Raw genomic sequence first — 21249 nt, forward strand, 5'->3', positions numbered from 1 at the left:
CTGTGCACAAGCCAAAACCTGGTTATTGTGCTTATGCACAGATTAGGTACGCATGTACTGGCCCTTCCTGTTACATGACAGGACATCTGCCTTGACTTGGTGTAAGCCACTAAGCAGACTGAGCGGTCTTTCCTCCCTCCAGGATGGGTGATCCAGCATTGTTTACTCGATCCTAACTCTTAGCCTGCTCTTTCAGTGAACAGGCTGTACTCAACCTGGGGTATCTTAGGAGTTGCCTAAATTAGTAAGAAAAGGATATTGCTAGAAATTAATCCATCCTCAAATCTTGCCAAGTATCTTCAGGTGGTGGACTTTGTTTTTGCAAAATCTCACCAAGACGATACATGTCATAGAAAACGGTAGGTTAAAAACAATATAGCTGAGCACACAGGTCCCAGGATAAAAAAGTAAAAAATCCTGTGTACACACTGGTGCCAGGACAGGAAAAAAGGCAGTGCAGAATCCTCAGGACATGGAAACATTCCTATAATAGGGTTAGACCAGGCTTGAGGGAAGACAGACCTCCTGTTGTTTAAGGATAAAATGACAGGCCATAAAAATGACAACGTAGGCTACTGAGGATAAGGAAGACATTATGTGCTGTTACCATTACACAGAAAGGTCAGACTTTCCAGATAATAAATATTCTGAAAGATTAAGAGACACATTAGAGGAAAGAAAAATACTTGCACAAGAAAAACTGGAAAAATATGGGACAGAGTATGTGCAAAAATGTAAAGAACAAAACCCAGAGATTTCTGAAAGGTATGAAAAAGAAACATTGATATGGGAAAGAAACGGAGATCTGGCAAAGTGCAATATTCATGCAAAGGAGAAAGACAAACTAATCAATACAAAAAAGTTCTAAAATATTCGAGGAGAAATATAGGAAAGGGCAACTGCATATGGAACAATTCACAATGCAAAAAAATAATAAGAAACACAAGGGGAATGTAGAAAAGAGGGTTAGTAAGGCAGAAGTTAACAGAAATTGAAGTTGTGGATGATCTGTGAAGTGAAGGACTGAGTGTGGAGAATCCAACACAAAAGGTTTATAGGTTCATGCTAGGCTATCTGCCCTAGGGCATTTATAAGCCTAGACAGAGTGTGTTTGGCTTTCGCCACCCATTTTAAATTAATTTTGCTATGCCCTTTTTCGAGGTTAGTATACTGTGCCTCTGTCTAACAGTGACACAGAAGTGATACCCGGGGTAAACCTACGATCTCCCATCCACTCATCAAGATTCCTCTTGAAGAGAGTCAATGAGGGACTCTGCCTAACCTGGACTGGGATTTTATTCCAGAGTGAAGGGAGCTTCTGGGTTATGAATCTGTCCCTCCAGCATGTCCTATTTATTTCAGTGCTGAGGTTCAAGTCTCTCAGCGTAGCTCGATGGGATTTGGATTTTCTGAGGTGCAGCATGTCCATTAATTCCAGGTTGGACATGGCTTTATACGTCAGGCACAGATCGCCTCTGAGCAGGCGGTATGCCACTGAGTAAAGCTGGAGTTTCTTTAACCGGGCAGCATATGGCATCTGTTTGAGCCCTATGATCCTCTTGGTGAGGTACTTTTGGGGTCTTTCCTGTTGCTGCAGGTGTCTGGTAAGGTACATCCCGAAAGGGGCATTGTACTCAATTATGGGCCTGATGAGGGATGAGTAAAGAGGCACGATGACCTCCCCTGATCTAGATGTGAATCCCTTCATGATTAGGTGGGCTATATAAAATGTTTTTCTAACCACTTTGGCCACGTGGTTGTCAAATGAGAGATTGCCATCAACTTGGGTCCCAAGGTCCCTAATTACTTCTTCTGTACTTAATGGATTACCACCTATGTGGTAATTTGTGGGCACTTAGTTTTTACCAAAGGGGATGACCATACACTTTTTGGCGTTAAGATTGAGGCCATGGCTCTGGCACGAGTTGTCTGTTTCTATGAGGCCCTTTTGGAGGATGCTTGTGTCGGCTGGAGAGTCAATTATGGTGCCCAGTTTGCAGTCATCTGCGAACTTAGTCAGCCACAGTCCTTCTGTGTTGGCCTGTACCTCAGAGAAATATATACCGAACAAGAGAGGTCCCAGGACTGAGCCTTGTGGGATGCCACTTGTAACTGGTTTGGAGTCTGACATGGCTCCAGCAATTCTAACCATGTGGGTTCTGTCCTTGAGCCAGTTTGCAACCTATCTAGTGACATAGGGGTTTATATTTAATCTGGTGAGCTTATCTATAATGCCCGAGTGGGGTAATGTATCGAAGGCTTTTGCGAGGTCCAGGTAGGCTATGTGGACCACCTTCCCCTCGTCAATGGCCTTGGTGACTGTTTCACAGATATCAACCAGATTTAAGAGGCAGGATCTGCCCTTAACAAAGCCGAACTGGGTAGGATCCAGTGTCTGTAGGTCCCCAATATCTTTATTTATGAGGTCCATGATGATCCTTTCCATAGCTTTGCAGACTAAGCTAGTCAGGCTTATGGGGCGATAGTTTCCAGGATCCATTGAGGCACCACCTTTGTGGAGAGGGACCACTGTCACCGTACGCCACTCTTTGGGTACATATCCTGTAGTAAGGCTAAGACTGAACAGTAGTTTTATGTTTGGGTTTAGCTCTTCTTGGAGTTCATGTAGGACGCAGCCTGGGACACCGTCTGGTCCCATTGATGCTGTGTTTTTTGCTTTGGAGAGGGCGGCTCTTACCTGAGCATCTGAGATGTCAGGGGGGCAGCACTCTGCTGGGATAAATATTTGCCCTTTTGGTGGGGGGGGGGGAGTTTGCGCTGAACCTGTCAGCTAGGATGTGGGCAAGGTCTGTGAGTTCGGTGTATTTTTTGTCATTTTGGACTAATTCTGAGCATATCTGGGAATTCCCACCTAGGTTCCTAACATAACTAAAGAAAGCCTTGTGATTATCCTTATTGTCCTGTGCAATTTTTCTCTCGAAGCTGGCCTTAGACGATTTTATGAGTGCCCGTAGTTTTTTGCTAATACTGATCAGAGATGCCTTCCCTTTTTGGGATTTTGCTCTATCATGTAGTAGCTTCCTCCTTCTATTGTATAGTTTATTTATGGCTGGGGTCCACCAGACAGAGTCCTGTCTGCCTTTGGAGGATCGGGTCTTGGTTTTATATGGGATTGCATGATCCATGCATTCCTGAAGGTGTTCATAGAATGCGTTTATAAAGGATTCTGAGGTCAGGGCCGTATTTTCCACAGGACCGGGGGCTTTGAAGGATTCCACCTAGGTTTTGAGGAGTGTGAAATTTGCTTTAGAGAAGTTTTTCACTGTGGTTTTCAGGGCAGGGGGTGGAGTCGGGATGTGAATATCCAGTGAGATTAGTTTATGGTCTGATCTTACCAGTGAGGGATACACTTCTGGTCTGGAGCATAGAGTCCCCATGTTGGTGATGATCAGGTCCAGTATGTTTTCCCCTCTTGTGGGAGTGTAACAAGTTGTTCCATAGCATCTGAGTTTATAAATTCTAGGAACCTTTGGGCTAGGGTGTTGGAGCTAGAGTAATGCTCCCAGTCTATGTTTGGGTAGTTGAAGTCCCAATATAATGGTGTTTGGAGAGACCTTCATATTTTCCAGTGTTCTCAGGAAGGCCCAGTGGGGTTCCTGGGTTTGGGAGGGTGGTCTGTAGCAGGCTATAAACTGGAAGGCAGTTTTACCCACTGTTAGTTGCACATGGATAGTCTCTGATGCTTCGTGCTGTGCCACCAACCTGGAGGTGTGGGCATCTTTGACGAATATTGATACTCCCCCTCCTTTTGTGGTACGGTCCAAGTTTTGGGTCCGAAAAGCATGGTATGAGGTATAACCTGGTAGTGCTGGGGTGCTCTCTGGACCCTTGAACCAGGTTTCTGTTACTGCACAGATATCAATGTTCTCCATGCTAAGGAGAGTTTCAAGTGTGTGCATCTTGAGGTTTAGACTTCTGGCACTGAGTAGCATTACTCTTAGTTTCTTATCCCTTGTGATACCTATGGAGGTGGGTTTGTCTTTTGAGCCTTGCCTAAAAAGGCACTATGGGGTAGCAAGAGCCTTTGCCAATATCCGAAAGCCCAGGGGTGACAGGTGCAAGCCGTCCCTAGTGAAGCATCGTGGCTTGTCGAGCATGTCATCCCAGGCTGACAGGCATTGGATCCCCTTTGAATGACACCAATACTTAAGCCAATTGTTGAAATTGATCATCTTGTCTTCATATTGTGGCATCATTCTTGGTGAGGGTAAGATGCTACTCAAGGTCAGGGTCATACCGGCCTGGGCTACATGCTCAGAGAGCTCCTCTATGTCTCTTTTCATGTAGTCGCAAAATGGAATTACAGGTCCCTAGATTAAGAGGCAGCAGATGGAAAAGGAGGCATATGATGAAGGTTTGCAACATCATGGTACTCTGGCAACTTCTGTAGGAGACCTGTACAAAAGTCCATTTAAATTTGCACAGCAAGAGAAGGAGCAGGAAACAGTGGCAACTCTGATACAGGATAATGTTGTTGACTGATGGCAAAAAAGGGTTCCCATATAAACAAGCAGCAAATGAAGCAAGGTGCAACTAAAAAGGGTATGTTACAGTAAGACGTTAAAGTACTGTCTGTAGAATATTAACAGGAAACAGAACAAAGGAGAAAAATTATTTAGGGAAGGCCTGTTTGATTTAAGGGGTTGAGGGTTGGAATAATAGTGATTGTGTTTCCACACAAACACAAGGTACGGGGTTTCATTCTGACCCTTTAAAGAGAAATTGGAAACAGTTAAAATGACCAATACAGGTGGCTAGCCTAGTAGTTCCCTATGAAATTCAACTAATAGAGCTGGATAGACATATTAAGATAGAGGAAAGGAATAGATTTACAGAAAAAGACACAAATGTAAGAAAATTGGCAAAACAGATGAACACAGTAATCCGGACTATTAAGAGAAATTCCCATGATATAACAAAATACATAAAATATATTATTGTGCAGCTAAACTAATAATGGATAAAGGTTTACCATAAAAACCTAGAGTTACAATGGAAAGAAAAGGTCCACCATGGAAGCATCAAACAGATAAAACTATAAAGCAATTAAGATGAGAAGTATTACTGTTACAAGAATATCGAAAAGAGAACAGATAATCAAAAATATAATAAACAAAATAATACTAACGACTAAAGGGCAAAACCAACAACCAAATAAAATAACAGTCCATCCACCAAGGCTGTAGGCATAAAATCCAGGCAAACAAGCATATGATAAAAGCAACTCACAGTATCAAAACAGATCAAGATTTATCATATACTATATAGCATTATATGAAGACCCTGCTGAACATAAACAATGATGCTGAATGGACAGAAGAATTAAATGAAGAAATAAGGAACACTAATGTAGAAGATATGAAAATGGATGAAGTAATGATCAGAGAAATTGAGACAAAATTAAGAAAAGCTCTTATCTAGAAAACCCCAGACCAAGACGCAGTACCCAAGTTCTTGCTAAAAGCATTAGCATCTTTACACAAAGATTTCTCCCCAAGTAAGAATTGCTTATATATGCATCCCGAACAGACACCAACCCGATTAACAAGAAAACTGATAGTCCACCTTAAGAGCAAATCTGCAAGCCATCCTAAGAACTATAGACTATTAAACTTGCCTTCTAACAATATAGAAAGTATACACTGGAATTGACGCAGACTGAGTTTATACTCATTTAAAAAAAAAAAAAGTTATGTACTCACCATAACGTTCCATCTGAGTAGTTCTACTTCATTTGTCTTCAACCTGTGGGTACTGGATCTGTATCGGATCTGAGCCAGCAAATTCACTAGCATCTGCTCCGAGCTCCAAGCTCCTCCTCTTACCCATAATACACATCCACTACCTTCCAACCCCCAGAAGGAGTTTGCTGACCCTTATACTGATAACCTGACCTGAAGAATATTTTATGACCTACAACTGCAGCCAACAGGCTGTTCTTATGATAAGGTCATGCGGAAGAAGGGAGGGATGGTTGAAGACAAGTGAAGTAGAACTACTCAGATGGAACGTTATGGTGAGTACATAACTTCTTTATCTGAAGTAGTTTACTTCATTTGGTCTTCAACCTGTGGGACAGAGTCCCCAGTTACTAAACTCCTGGTGGCCCTCATGGAAGGATATTCCAGAGCACCGTGGAACCAAAGGATGCTCTCCTTCTAGAAGTCAAATCCAATTTGTAGTGAGAAATAAAGGTATGAGATGAGGACCAAGTAACTGCAGAACAAATATCATCCAATGAGACTCTAGACCAAAAGGCCGCAGAAGTAGCCATGGACCTAGTGGAATGAGCTTTCACCTGACCCGGAGAAGACGCACCTTTATCCTTATAGACCTGAAGGATGCACAAGAAAATCCACCTAACAACAGCAACCCTAGAGATAGGTTTACCCAAAAAGGGTTTAGAGAAGGACACAAACAATTTATCAGATTTATGGAAGTTTTTGGTCCTGTGTAAATAAAATTGTAACTGTCTATAAACATCCAACAAGTGGAGTTTGTATTCCATTTTGTTAGCAACGTTTGGGAAGAAAACAAGGTAAATTAATGGTCTGATTGACATTAACTTGTGATGCAACCTTAGGAAGAAAGGACGGATTGGTCCTAAGGGAAACCCTATCTTTATGGAAAATCATATATGGAACTTTGATGGACAAAGCTTGCAGTTCGGAAACCCTTTTAGCAGAGGTGATAGCTACCAGGAATGCTGTTTTCCAAGATAAGAACTTAAGATCTGTGGTTGCAGCAGGTTCAAAAGGCAGAGCGACCAAAGCTTGAAGAACCATAGTAAGGTCCCATGGAGAAACAGGATCCTTGACCGGGGGGGGGGGGGTGCAACAGGAAAGTACCTTTGATAAAGGTTTTACACAGTCTAGAAGAGGCTAGGGAGGCAGAATTCTCATCCACGTGAAAATGGGAGATGGCAGCCAGTTGAACTTTGATAGTAGAAGAGCTTGCTCCTTGTTGGAAAATATTGGCTAGGAAATCAAGAATGGCAGAAACAGGAGCCGTGAAAGGGTCTAAACTCCTCTGAGAAGCCCAAAAGGAAAAATGTTTCTATTTGCTGTGGTAAATCTTCCTGGTTGAAGACTTACGAGCTGCCACTAGAATAGACCTAACTGAAGAGGATAATCCAGGAGTCCTAGCAATCATGGGAACTGCAGCAGCCAAGCTGTGAGCTTCAAACTGTCCAGGTTAGGATAAGGAACCCCCGATGGAGTGAAATCAGATTCTGAATGGGATCCAAGATCCAAGGCTGAGCCAGAAGATGAGACCAAAGGAAGGAAAACCATACCTGGTGAGGCCAAAATGGGGCAATGAGGATCACTTTGCTCCCCAGTCAATGAGCTTTCTGTAGAAACCTTGGAATAAGAGGCACTTGAGGGTAAGCATACAGAAGACCGAGGCCAAGCATGGACTAGAGCATCTCTGGGGGACTCCCCCCTGTAGGGGGTTCAGAGCGAAAAACTCGCTGCACTTAGAGTTGGAAGGCAATGCAAAGAGATCGCAGCAAGGCTGACCCCACTCCAGAAAGATCTGCTCCACTACTGAACGATTCAGAGACCACTCGTAAGGCATCAGAATAGTCCGACTTAACCTGTCCACTAGAATGTTGGACCGTCCTGGAATGTGCGCTGCTATGAGAAAGCGACCGGTGGAGATCGCCCATTCCCACACTCTCATGGCCTCGCGACAAAGGGGGTAAGATCTGGTCCCTCCCTGTTTGTTGATGTACCAGACCACTGACATGTTGTCTGAGTGAATTGCAATGGTTCCCAGAGGAAGAAAGGCATGAAGGGACTGCAACACCAAAAGGACCACCCTCATCTCTAGAACGTTTATGTGCAAGCTGGTCTTGACAGGGGACCACAGGCCTTGGAGTGTCCTGCCCAAACAATGCCCCCCCACCTGAGTTGGGTGGCATCCGTGGTCACTGTGGCTTGGACAGGGGTTGGAACAAAAGGTCATCCCTCCAAGAGTTCCGGAAAGCACATCCACCACAGAAGGGATGACCGACAGACTCGACTGAGGTGTATTGGATACGATAATGGAAGTTCCAACAGGGACCACTGCACTGCTAGTGTCCACTGTAGTACTATCATATGAAACCGGGCACATGGAATAAGCGTTATGGTCGCTGCCATTGAACCTAAGGCCCTCCATGCTGATTCTGCCGAGGGAAGATGAGAATGGTAGATCAGGGAGACATGCATCCTCAGGTTTTGTACTCTCTCCGTGGTCAGGAAGATTTTGCACTGTAAGGTGCCTAGCCTTGCCCCAATGTAGTCTATCACCTGGACAGGATTTAGAAGTAATTTGGATGTGACTATTGTAATCTCCAATTGCAGAGCAAGCTTTAAGAAATAATCCCTGGTTTGAGAAAGTAGACGCCTGGTGGGAGCAGTGAGGAGCCAATCATCCAGGTACGGATAGACCTGAATTGCCTGAAGCCTCAGGTAAGCCGCTACTATCACCATCACCTTGGTGAATACCCTGGGGGACTGTGGTGAGACCAAAGGGTAGGGCTAGAATTTGGTAATGATTGACTCATAGCCAGAACTGGAGGAAACTCCTGGAGCTTCTGTGCATCTTTATGTGATAGTAGGCAACCTGGAGGTCTAATTTTATTTTATTTATTTTATTTTACATTTGTTGACCGGGCTAGTCTATCTGGATATATGTCCATTTTCAGTAGAGGCCCGGGGAGATAAGCTCTGCTTATAAAATTTTAATGATACTAAGTACAAGCTATTAAGAACTACATGCAAATATAATAACATAATAATAGGCTAAAAAAAAATTTTTGAAATAAAAATAAACAAGTGGTACAAAAGTGATGGAGTGAACAAAGTATTGTAGAACATGACAACAAGAAGTATACAATAAACATGTACAGAGAGAGGGATAAAGGAAAATAGATGAAAAGCAAGTGAACTTAGTCAGGGGTGAAGTAAGTCAGATGACAAGAAGTAAAGTTAGTCAGAATTAGTACAGGGGCACAGCCATTGTGTTTTGAGGTAAAGCTTGAGTTTCTTTTTAAAGAGAGACTTTGAGGAATAGATGAGGTTCTGAGGGAAGCAGGTTCCAATATTTTCCAACAGTGTTTGAGAAAAGAGAGTCTCCGGCCTTGTTGTTTGACTTGACAGTGTTTATAAGAAGTTTGTGTGCAGATCTCAGGGACTTTAGGTTGTGGTATGGGTGAATCAGGCTTGATAGTATAGGGGTTTTGTCAGGTTGATAAAGAATTTGATGGGTTATGCTAAGCTGGTTAATTTTTAGTTGCTGTTGATATTCCAGCCAGCCTAGTTGTTTTAAATTAGTACAGTGGTGGGTTCTGTAAGGGTTTCCTGTGGCAAATCTGGCTATGTTGTGGTAGTTTTCTAGTTTTGACAGATTTTTTTTTGATAATTTGATAAAAATGGGAGAGGCATAGAGAAGGGGTGAGATAAGGTGGGAGTGGGCTATAGTTGTTCTAGATTCTGGAGTGAGGAAAGGTTTGATTCTGTAAAGAGAGCCTATTTTTTTGTTAATGGTTTTTAGTGTGTTGTTAATATGGGCATCGAAGTTAAGGTTGTTGTCAATGGTAATGCCTAGTAGTTTGGTAGTAGACTCTTGTGATACAGGTGTGCCATTTGTTGATGTTATTGTAAAATCAATGTGGGGAGATTTGCTCGAAGGTGTAAAGAGGAGCAGTTTAGTTTTTAGGGTTGAGTAGTAGACAATGCTGGGAAAACCAGTCTTCTACAGAGTTAAATATGTGTTGTGTGAGGGAGTGAAGGTGTGATACAGATGTGGCTGAACAGATAAGCGTGGAATCGCTCATGCTGTATACATTTGGCTTGGGGAGCCACATGGTGTAGGTCATTGATAAATAAAGAAAATAGGAGAGGACCTAGTATAGACCCTTGTGGGACTCCAATGTTGACAGGTAGCTGGGAGGATAGAGTGGAGTTCCAGAGTACTGCTTGATGTCTGTTTTTTAAGTAGGACTTAAACCATTTAATAGATTGGGTATCAACTGATGCGGATTGCAGAATGTGAATGAGTATTTGGTGGTTGACCATGTCAAAGGCTTTGGATAGATCTAAGAAAAGTGCTGAGGAGAGGGTGTTATTGTTGCGATTTTTGTTGATTGTGTTGGTAAAGGAGAGGAGGGCAGTGGTGGTACTGTAGGATGGTCTGAAACCGTGTTGGGTGTTAGAGAGTAGGTTATTATGGAGAAGGTGTTGAAGCACTTGTTTGTGTATACACCTTTCCATGATCTTAGATGAGGGTTAAAGAAGGGCTCTGATAATTAGATATTTCAGTAGAATTTCCACCCTTATGGAGTGGGATAATGTGGGAGACTTTCTAAAGTTTAGGGACATATCCTTCAGTGATGGTTCTATTGATCAGAATTGAAATTGGGAAGGGTATTGCTTTAGCCGCTGATTGCAAGTATTCTGCAGGTAATAGGTCAGCAGAGGGAGTACATGGTTTGAGTTTTTTTAGAAGGGAGAGAATATAAGATGTTGGGACCGGTTGGAAGTGAAAAGGTGGGGATGGGTTTAGGTTGCTGATTGACATGTGTGTGTTTTTGATGGGAAGTTGACTTGCTAAGGTTTGAATAGTTTCTATGAAAAAGAAATTAAAGGAATTTGCTGTTTGGTTGGGGTTATTTATGTCAGAGCCTTGTGGGTTGGGTGTGACAGGTTTACTTGGCTGTAGTAATTGATTTATGGTTGCCCAGAATTTTTGTGGGTTGTTTTGGAGAGAATGTTGAGGTTTCAGGTAGTAATTTTTTTTATCGTTCATTATTACTTTTTTGGTCTCATTTCTTAGTTGCTTAAGATTTGGTAGTCTGCTGTGTTTTTAGTTAAGCGAGATTTGTTCCAGACTTTATTCCTGAGAGTGATTTTTTGTTTGGTTTCTATTGATAGCCAGGGGGCAGGTTTAGTTTTGATTCTAATGGAGCATGTGGGGGCATGGTAATTGAGGATAGTTAGAAACTTAGCATTAAAGAAATCAACAGCTTCATCTAGTGGAAGATGTTTTAAGGGTGTCCAGTTGCATGCTTCTAGTTCATTTTGAAATAGCTCCAAGTTGAAATTTTTTTTGGATCTGATTGTTCTGGTTATTATTTGGGTAGGAGGGTTGGTTTTAAGCCTGATGATGTAGGTTAGTAAGTGGTCACTTATATCATCAGGGAGTGTTCCTGTTATATAGGTATGGGGTTGGTTGTTGGTGAGTATCCAGTCTATGGTACTTTCTTTTTTGTTAACTTTATTTATTCTAGTGGGGGAGGTGATGGTCTGAGAGAATCCATAAAGGTTAATATGGATAGTAGGTTGTTTGTTGTTACAAGATTCCCAGTCGATGTTTACATCACCTAAGATGATTATCTCTTGAGGTAAGTTTAGTGATAGCCAACATAGGATCTTTTCTATGGTGGAAATGTTATTACCTGGGGGAACATAAATGCAGATAATATAGATTGATTTGACTGGGTTTATATCTAGTTTGGTAATAAGAAGTTCAGCATTTGAGTCCTGGGAGGTTTTGGTGGTATGTGGTTATTTGAAGATTGGATTTAAATAATATGGCAATACCTCCACCTTTTTAGATTCTCTGTCGTAAGATGTTATAGCCAGGAGGAATGATTTCACTGTCTTTTGTTGAGGGTTTTAACCAGGTTTCTGTTAGACAAATAATATCAAAGGAGTACAGCTGTAGGAGAGCATGTAGTTGAGTTGTTTTATTAATGTATGTTAAGGTTGGCTACTGAGAGTGAGTTTTTGGGTTGTCTAAGCAGTGGGTTAACAATGGGGTCTAGTTTACTGGATTGATTTAAGGAGGAGTCAGTTGGGCCTGGGTTTGGGTGAATATCTCCATTCTTAAGTAGGAGGAGTAGGGTTAGGTAAGTAGTTTTTGTATATTTACTATGTGGAAGGGGTATCCTTATGGGATTAGGGTATACATGTTTGATGTGGGTAATTCTATGATATTTGGGTAATAGATAGCTAGGTATTGAAGTTATGTTGATGTGATGGTTGGGGTAGATAGGTATTAAGGAGGAAGTTTGTTTGTGTGGTGTGTTAAGGTATGAGAGTAGTGGTTGTTCATAGGAGGTAGTAAGGTGTGCCAATAATAGAGTGAAAGTAAGAGAGAACATGATTATGGTATGTTTGAGTGCTAGGGTGGGATGTTTAAACATTGTAAAGGTTGATATTAATTATAGTTACTAGTACAAGTGTTGTGGGTGTGGTATTGTTAGACTAGTTAAGTGGTATATGTGAAAGGGTGTGGTTATGGAAAGAGGTATTGGGTGAAGAGAGAAGGAATTGGATAGTTGCTGTTGGGCTGTAATTGGAGGGACAGGAGAGGGGTGTGGCTAGGTAGGTATATCTGTAGATGCACTGGGGGTGGGTGGGATTTGGGGGTAGGGTAGGCGGAGTGAGCCACTTAGAGACAAGACAGAGAAGTTAGCAAGGAAACAATCAGTAATACAGGTAGCTACAGGTAAGAAAAGGTAAATTATGAGTGGAGAAGGTTAGATGATACAGGAGAAAGAAGAAGAAACTTCCTGAGGGGTAAGCTCTAAAAAGTACCAGGTAAGTTGGAGTGAGAACAAGTAAGAAGTTTGCTAGTAGAGGCTTTCAAAGTTAGCTCAGTAGCTTAAGGAGAGGGAGAGAGATAGATGGGGGAAAGGCGCCCCCTAGTGGGCAGGTCAGGGAAAAAAAGGATGAGTTAGAAAGGGAGCAGCTAAGTGTAGGAACTGGTGAAGAGAAGGATATCTATAGCGAGGAGGAGCAGGTATGAGGAAGAGGTGTATAGGCTGTTTGGAAGGCACAGGAATAGGGGTTAGGCTGCTGTCTACACAGATTCCCAGTGGACTTAGAAACCCAAAAACTGGTGGTGGATACAGTCTGTTTTACAAGGTAAATCTAGTCCATAACATACTCTTTTTTTTTTCCTTGATAGAGGGTGCAGCACACTGGAGATAGTGGCCACAAGCGAGTGGATGGGGTCCTAACACCAGGTAGGCTGAGGCTGTATCAGGAGTAGGCACAATTCAACTTGGGTACTTTGGGGATAGAAGGGAAGAAAGGTAGAAGAGAGAGAACAGGGTTAGAAGTTCATCATGTATATTAAGAATAAAAAAGCAGTATTAGTAAACAATAAAACTTCCAACTTAGACAAAGTCTAACAACAATACTTATAACATTGCAAATAGAGGTTTGAGCAAGTTGAAAAAGCAGGTAACACAGTGGAATGATATGAACAATGCAGTAGGAAAAACAGATGCTGTGCAGGGGTGCATTAACTGTACTAGTATGAGCTTAAAACAAGAAGGACAATATAGCCCTTAAAATGAAAATAAGTCCCTATCTACACAACAGTGGAGGAAAAAATGCAGGGAAATAAATGAAGATATCCTAGTGTAATGCTAGCACCATATTCAAGCGTGTACAAACATGCTTGCTCACAGTCTTGTGCCATGTGGGTGGCGCAGTAAGCAACCTGTAGGTAAAAGGTAAATAAGCACATCCAGTCGCTCTGTTGCAGGTACGGCACGATGGACTGTAGTCTGACCATCCGGAATTTTTCTTTGGCAACTGATAGGTTCTGGGTAGATAGGCCTCAAGTACCCCATTTTCTTTGGCACCGAAAAAAATCTGGAGTAGAAGACCGATCCAGACTGATCTGGGGGGATGGGTTCGATGACTCATTTTCCTAGCAGCTTGGAGAGTTCCTGTACTGCTGCCTCCCTTTGCATGGGTGGTACATCCGGGAGGTGTTTGGGAGGAAACACAAAGGGGATAGAGTATCCTCTGGATAGGATCTGAAGCACCCAGAAGTCTGATGTTACAGGTCACTTTGGAGTCTCATAACATGGGCCAGGTAGTTCAGCACCCTCTTGGAAAAGGTTGCTGACACATAAACCCGCTTCCCTAAGAGGTCCATCATCCGCGACTCTTGGTCAGGGGGATGAATCGAGGAACTCTCATGGGCTAGTTACTTTTTTGTGGATGCTGCTACCAACATAGCGTCTATGGGGAGCCCTTGTTCCACTCTGGGATAATCTGATGGTGGACTCAAGTTCTTATCAGGACATTTTGGGATTGGTTCCATGGTGTCCAGCTCCTTCCAGGCCCACCAGGAGATCCTGTGGGAGGGGACACCCAGGAAGTAGATGGGCTCATGCCGAAAGCCTCCAGGAACACGGATTCATCAGAAGGTTTGGGAGCGGACCAACCTCCAGGCTGGCATAGGATTTTTATGTCTCCAAAGGAGACATCCTCGGGAGGTGACCGGGGGAACCTTCTCCATCTTCCAAATCCGTGTCCTCGGCGAAGTACTCGGGGGATTCCAAGTGCCTCCTCTTACATGTATGCTTGCGAGGCATGTCTCCAGTGGGGCTCTCCGGGGGGAAAATCGCAAAGAACTTGTTCCTCAAGGGGGAACTGCCTGGGACTCCTCGAGCATGGGCTGTCCCTCTGGTAAAATGATGGGATGCGTAGACAGAGCCGAGGGGATCAGGGCAGAATCTGAGGAAATAGTCAAAGGTCTTGATCCAGTGAAGAGAACCCTATCTACCACGAATGCAGAGGGAGAACGAGCTTCCTGGGGTACCAATAAGGAAGCAGTGCTCCGCGGATCCGACGCGAGAATCGGAGCCAGGCCTGAAGTGGACGGAGCTCCGAGGGAGAGAACTTGGCCAGACAACACTGGAGCTGATGAAAAAAAGTTCCACTCTCTCGGATCCAACACCCAAGCTCTGGCTCAGACAGCCACTCAGATATGAACTGGTCAGATCTGACATGCTCCAGGTAGCTGTCGGCATCAAGGAGACAGGTACCATCGGTGCTGACCCCATGACTAAGGCCATCCTCGGATCAGAGTACTCCGAAACCGGTGGACGGATCGGAGAAGGAGAAACTGGTGTGAAAAAAGGAAGCGAGCTCCCCCGTCCAGAGGGAGAGGGGGCTGTCAAGACCCCCATCTGGATCTGAGTACGAATGAACCTCCTCATCATTTTATTCATGTCAACTTCCGATAAGCTACGTGTGGATCTTGACGAGACAACGGACACCAACCTGGCGGGTTGAGGAACCGAGGCCCTAGATGGAGGACGTGTCTCCTCCGGCTCCGGGGAAAATGCCGGAAATCAGAGCCGGGGGGGGGGGGGTCACAGATCCTAGCCTGACTTTTAGCTGGAGTAGAAGAAAGGTCCGGAGACCTCTTGCGTTTCTCTGGTTTGGAAGACTGCTCGTCTTTGTGCTCTCTCTCTCTCTCTGCCCCTATTACACTCCACTTCCACAGGCTTACAAATCGGAGGTCGAGTCCCAGCCTGGTAGGGAGGAGAAACCACAGCAGCAGCTGTGACCAAAGCAGTGGATGAGGCAGAAGTAGAAGGCCTTTTAGGGCCAACTTAGTCTTCCTGTCCTTTATAGCGCCTGGGTTAAAACCCGCAGAGATAGTACAATCTGTACTCAAGAGGGCAATGCCCAAGCACATTACACAAAGAGTGTGGCCATCTGCAGGAGACAATTTATGACCACACTCAGTGCACCTTTTAAAGACAGGCTTGGGGACAGCCATGTCTGTACTAGAAAAAGAAAAAGGAGAAGAAAAAATTACCTATTTCCCACTCACAAACCACTCACCACACACTAAATGCACACAAAATACTGAGGGGAAGCAATACAGACTAACATACTAACACTAAAACTACAGGAAACTTTCTAATACACGACGCACCAGCAAGGGGAGGAGGAGAGGGAACCTACACTGAAACTTTGTTGAAAAAAGTTGCTTAAAAAGCAAAAACCCTCTCACTAACACGGAGCTCAGGAGATCATGATGCTTCAGGCAAGCCTTGGCAAACAAGATCTGGGGGTTGGAAGGTAGTGGAGGTGTATTATGGGTAAGGGGAGGAGCTTGGAGCTGATACTAGTGAATTTCCTGGCTCAGATCAGATACAGATCTGGTACCCACAGGCTGAAGACCAAATGAAGTAAACTACTTCAGATACTCAATTATGGCAACAGAATAAAAGAGGAATAAACTAGTCATGTAGAACAAGAAATCATTTGTTGCCAAATGACACCATAATAGAGAATTGTAAAAATGGAAATGTGGCATACACAGATTCTATGTGAAGAAGCCAAGAATGACATTTGAATGTTCTCTTAGAATCCCAACTTGTGTAATAGATTTCTCACCCATAAGATGTATTCCAGACACTCTGAAAAAGAAGACTCCACAAAGATAAGCAAGTCATCTAAATATAGAAAAATGTGGATAACCTGTAACCTGCAATGAACTATAACTGGAGCTAGACACTTAATAGACATTATTGGTGCAGTGGATAGTGGAAAGAGTAAGGTCGATAACTGAGAATGTGATCCAGACACATAAAACATTAAGAAATGCCTGAAGTCTGGATGAATAGTGATGTGATGAGTCTGGTGTTGGCAAGAAACTTGAAAGAGGGAAAAGGGATAATGTTGTGAAGTGACATCATTTTGAATTTGGGTACCATCACAAACAGTTTTAAAAAAGAAAGATCCACAGCTGGTCTGCAATCATTTTCTTTCTTTGGCACTAGGAACATCCTTGAATAAAAGCCCTTCCCTACCTAGAAAGGAGGAACTGGTTCCATCACTCCTTGGGACAACATGTAATGAAGAACCAGTGGAAATAAGAAAGGCTGAGCTGGAGGGTAAGAAATAACCCCATGGACAGAAGGAATGTCTTCCCACTGTCATCTGTAACCTTGATGAATGATTTTCAGAACCCACTTGTCTGAAACTTTCTTTTGCCAAACACAAAAATGGAGAATCAGACTTTCTGGAAGAAAAAAGGAACCAGGGTAGGAGGGGTTCACAAGGTATCTTGAATAGTCATTCAGACTTGTTAGAGGATTGTGATTTCTTTTTGGAACTCCTTGGTTGTCACAATAGATAACTCAATAAAATTTGACAAACACATAGCCCTTACCATTAAAAAGATGAATATTAAACTTGACTGTCTATATAGGACCAGAATATTCCTCACCCAGTCCACCAAACAGGTCCTTGCTAGAACACACCTTCTGTCCACATTACTGTACGCCTCACTCATCTTCACTAATCTTAGAAAATCTGAACTCCAAACCAGAGACCTGCTTCCATAAAATTGCTCGATTTGCTGTCAGCCTCCCGAACAGAACGCATCACTGCTCAGCCCTGAAACAGCTGTCTCGAACTATCACATCTACTTTCACTTAGCCAACTTACGATTGCTCACAATATCATTCACCAACCTGATGCTTGACCAGCACTTAAAACCTAGTCCAACTTTACAACACTTCCTGTTTTCTTCGTTAATCTAATAAATTACCACTAAAAAGTCACAAAACCACTAACTTTTTTGGTGACTTCCTATCTGCAAACCATATAGCAAAAATCTAGAACCGCATTCCAGAAAACATACTCAACACCCCCACCAATGCCAAATTTAAATTACTACTCAAAGAACACCTTTTCAACAACTGGCTCTGCACCTGTATCACCCCAGGATAAATTCCCCCCACCTCTCTTTTCTTTCCATTTTCACCTCTCAAACCACTCTCCGTATTCTCCTCTAGTTAACAGACAACTCATACTTATTATACACTAACTGCTTATGCTCTAATTCCAAGTTATTAATGTCAATTCCTGCTGACAAGTATTGTTTATGTATACATTCTGAATGCCTATGTTAATGCATTTTAATATCAAATGCTATTTACTCTTTTACAACTAGTGTAATTGTTTTCTCAAATTTCTGCTTATGTAACTATGCATACGTAATGGAGCTTTTCTCCCTGGGCCTCTGCTGAAAATGGGCTACTAGCCAATCAGACTATCACAGTAAACAAATGGAAAATAAATAAACAAAGAAACTCCCTTGCCATTTCATCTTAAATGTCTGTCTACCAATATTTTGTTAAGACTGTTTATTCTGTTTTCTTTTTTTTTACCAAAACTGGATGAGTAGATAGAAAATCCCAAGGAAAATTTGGAAAAGGAAGGCTGAAGGCTGAAAAATCTTATAGATTCCCTAGATCAGCTTTCCCTTTTCATCACCTTTGCAACAGAGGAGACAAACACTAAAACTCTATCCAATGGTGAATTTAAAACCTCATTTGTACCATCATCTGGGAGGTACCGAAAATGCAGCCTTGCAAAACTCCTTAAATCAGTACCAGTGGCCATAGCCCTGGAAGAAATATCAACAGAGTCATACACACGCTGTAAACGAGTAGTGACCAGTGCAATAGAAGAAACTAAGTTAATTAAAACAGATTTTTCCTCACAAGAAGAAACTGCAGATGCAACATTCCACACAATTTCAAAATTTGTCAGAACAAATTTTAACATATGAGCCCGACAATTCAAAACTCTGAAAATCAAATTTTCAAGTATACACTTCGCCCCCATATCTATTAATAATTTCCTCATCCTTATCAGAAAGACTAGGATTGGAATCAACTAAGTGCTTAGTAGCAGTGGGATCAACTAAAGCTATAGCTGCTGGGTTAGGTTTGGGAAAAGTGTACAAAAAATAAAAAGACTGAGGAACTTTACAAATTCTTTCTGCCTTTTTAGGGGTAGCTGGCTATCAGGAAAACTGTAGGCAGTAAGGCACACATCCTCTAAAACAGACAGAAGGGGAGGAATGGGTGTAGGTTCTGGAAAATCCTTGTACAACCATTCACAGAATCTTCTGAGGGACTAAGAAACCCCAGTGTTCACCCACTGAAGACACTGTCAATTCTAGCAGTAGTCTCAGAGAAAGAGAAACCAAACAGGGAAAATTAGAAAGTGAGCTCTTCTCAGTGTCTGAATCATAAATCTGAGGGGAAAAAAAACTTTATCTGTCCCTGCAACTTTCTGTTCATGCTTAGACTCTTGAATCTCACCAGGAAAGGAGGAATCCATCTTTCTTTTACCAGAAACTACTTTACAAGAAGGCTCAATAGTCTGAATCAAACCCTGAGCCAGATCCATTAAATTACTCCTATCCAAAGAAGTCTGAGGAGGAGTAGAGACATGCTTGGTTTTCCATTTTTTTTTGACAAGAAAAAACAGAGCTACCTGTGTTACTAATGGCAACAGCAGCTTGCTAGTGGATGGGAACAACATTCTGACACAAGCATTGCTAGCCTGCTGTGGTGGCAAAGACTGCTTATTTTTTTTTTTGTAGCTGGAAGAAAGACAGAGCATGGGACTGATAGTCTTTTTCATGCTCAAGCCAAAAATGGTTGCCTATAAATACATACATACATAAATAAATAAAATAAAATACAAATGTCCACAGGAAAAACAAAAGAAGTTATGTACTCACCATAACATTCCACGTGTGTTGGCCATCTTCCCCTTCATTCTTACCAGGATGGGTTCAGATCTGATCCTTGGATTTGACTCAGCCATTACAACAGAAGCATGAGGTCTTCCACTAGCTCGTGGCTAAACCCTATCCCAGCATGCACTAGGAAAGCTCCCCAGATCTTGTTTGCAGTTACAATAAGAGTAATAAAAATAAAAGCAGTTTAATAATTCAGTGTGCAATAAAGAAGACCAGAGAATAATGATATCCAATTATACCAACTCTGTCTTCCAGGAGTAGAAATGGCAGGGGAGGGTGGGATGTAAGAATGAAGGTGAAGATGGACAACACACATGGAACATTATGGTGAGTACATAAGTCATAACCTGTGATACCAAAGTGTTAGGCTGGCGATCCTCAGTCTTTCTTGCCCCAGATGTCAGAAGGCCCTAAAAGAAAGGCCATAGCCAAAAACAGAAAACATCCAACCACCCATGTACAAACCATATCTACAACCCAAACCACACAACCACCCCAAACTACAGTACATCTACATTTATGGTAGGTACAAAACTGTACTATGTTCTTTCATCTCACATTGCTGCAGTCATAAGAATCCCAAAGCAAAGGAGGTTGGCAAAATCATAAAGCATTGGGAGCTGCTAACATGCCCTGCAAAACTGCAGTGGCAAACCCAGCCCTAGATTTTGAATAAAGAGGAAGATGATAATGTTTAGAAAAAGTGTGCACTGAACTCCAAGTAGCTGCCTCCAAAATATCTTTAGTAGCTACACCTCAGAAAAGCAGTAGAAGTGGCAGTAGCCCTAGTGGAATGAGGTCTGATTCCAGCCGGAATCTCCTTACCATGATGAGAGTAACAAAAAGCAATACAATGACCAATCCACTTAGAAATAGTTTGTTTAGAAACAGGTTTCCCCTGAGAACCCAAAGCAAAAGAAACAAACAACTGTTGAGACTGTCTGAACCCTTTAGTTCTGCTCAAATAATAACTGCCTGTGAATATCCAAAGAGTGCAAAATCTTTTCCCCTTTATTTTGGGGATCAGCATAAAAAGTAGGCAAATGAATAGACTGGTTCAAGGCCACATTTGAGACCACTTTAGGCATGAAAGTAGGGTTAGAGACCCTGTCCTTATGAAATATTAGGAAGGGTTCAACTGCCATTAGAGCCTGTAATTCAGATACCCTTCTAGCAGACGTATGGGCCAACAAAAAAGCTGTCTTCCAAGACAAAAACTTCAACTCAGCTGTAGCTGCAGGTTCAAAAGGAGATAAAGTGAGTTTCTCCAACACAAAATTGAGATCCCAGGAAGGAGTAGGAGCTCTGGGGTCTTATATTCTTTGCCCCTCTAAGAAATTGCTTGAACAAAGGATGAGAGAATAAAGGTGGGTCACAGTCATAGTGAGCAGAAATGGCTGCAGCATGAACTTTTACAGAGGAGAAAGACAAACCTTTGTCTAGTAATTCTGTAAGATACTGAAGTAAAACACTCAAATTAGGTACTGAAACATCAAAGCACTTTGCTTTGCTCCAAAGAAAAATCTCCTCCATTTATCAGCATAAACCTTCCTTGTACTAGGCCTGGCCTCCAAAATAACATTCAAAACTTGTTGAGGAACCTTAGAACAGAATATGCCAGGCTGTCAGATGCAGGGACTGTATCCTGACATTGATGAAATGATTGCCTGCCTGAGACAAAAGGTGTGGACTTGCTGGCAAAGGCCAAGGAGGAACTCCTCAGCAGAGGGTACCAGTGCTGACGAGGCCAATCTGGAGCTATAAGAATCATGGAGGGCTTGTCCTGTCTGACCTTCAAGAGCACCTTGGGAAGGAGAGGCAGAGGAGGGAAGGCATAGACGTGAAGATTGTTCC

At 42.6% G+C, this 21249-nt stretch overlaps 1 protein-coding gene across 2 annotated transcripts in view; it reads right to left on the bottom strand.

Annotated features, from left to right (window-relative positions):
• The window catches only part of C2CD2 (C2 calcium dependent domain containing 2), a 1081249-nt gene that overhangs the window by 968273 nt on the left and 91727 nt on the right, over nt 1–21249 (bottom strand). The gene's annotated exons all lie outside the window — the stretch shown is intronic.

Source organism: Protopterus annectens, chromosome 5.part0 (genome assembly GCF_019279795.1).
Source record: "Protopterus annectens isolate FY-2018-M chromosome 5.part0, PAN1.0, whole genome shotgun sequence".
Classification (NCBI taxonomy): Eukaryota; Metazoa; Chordata; order Ceratodontiformes; family Protopteridae; genus Protopterus; species Protopterus annectens.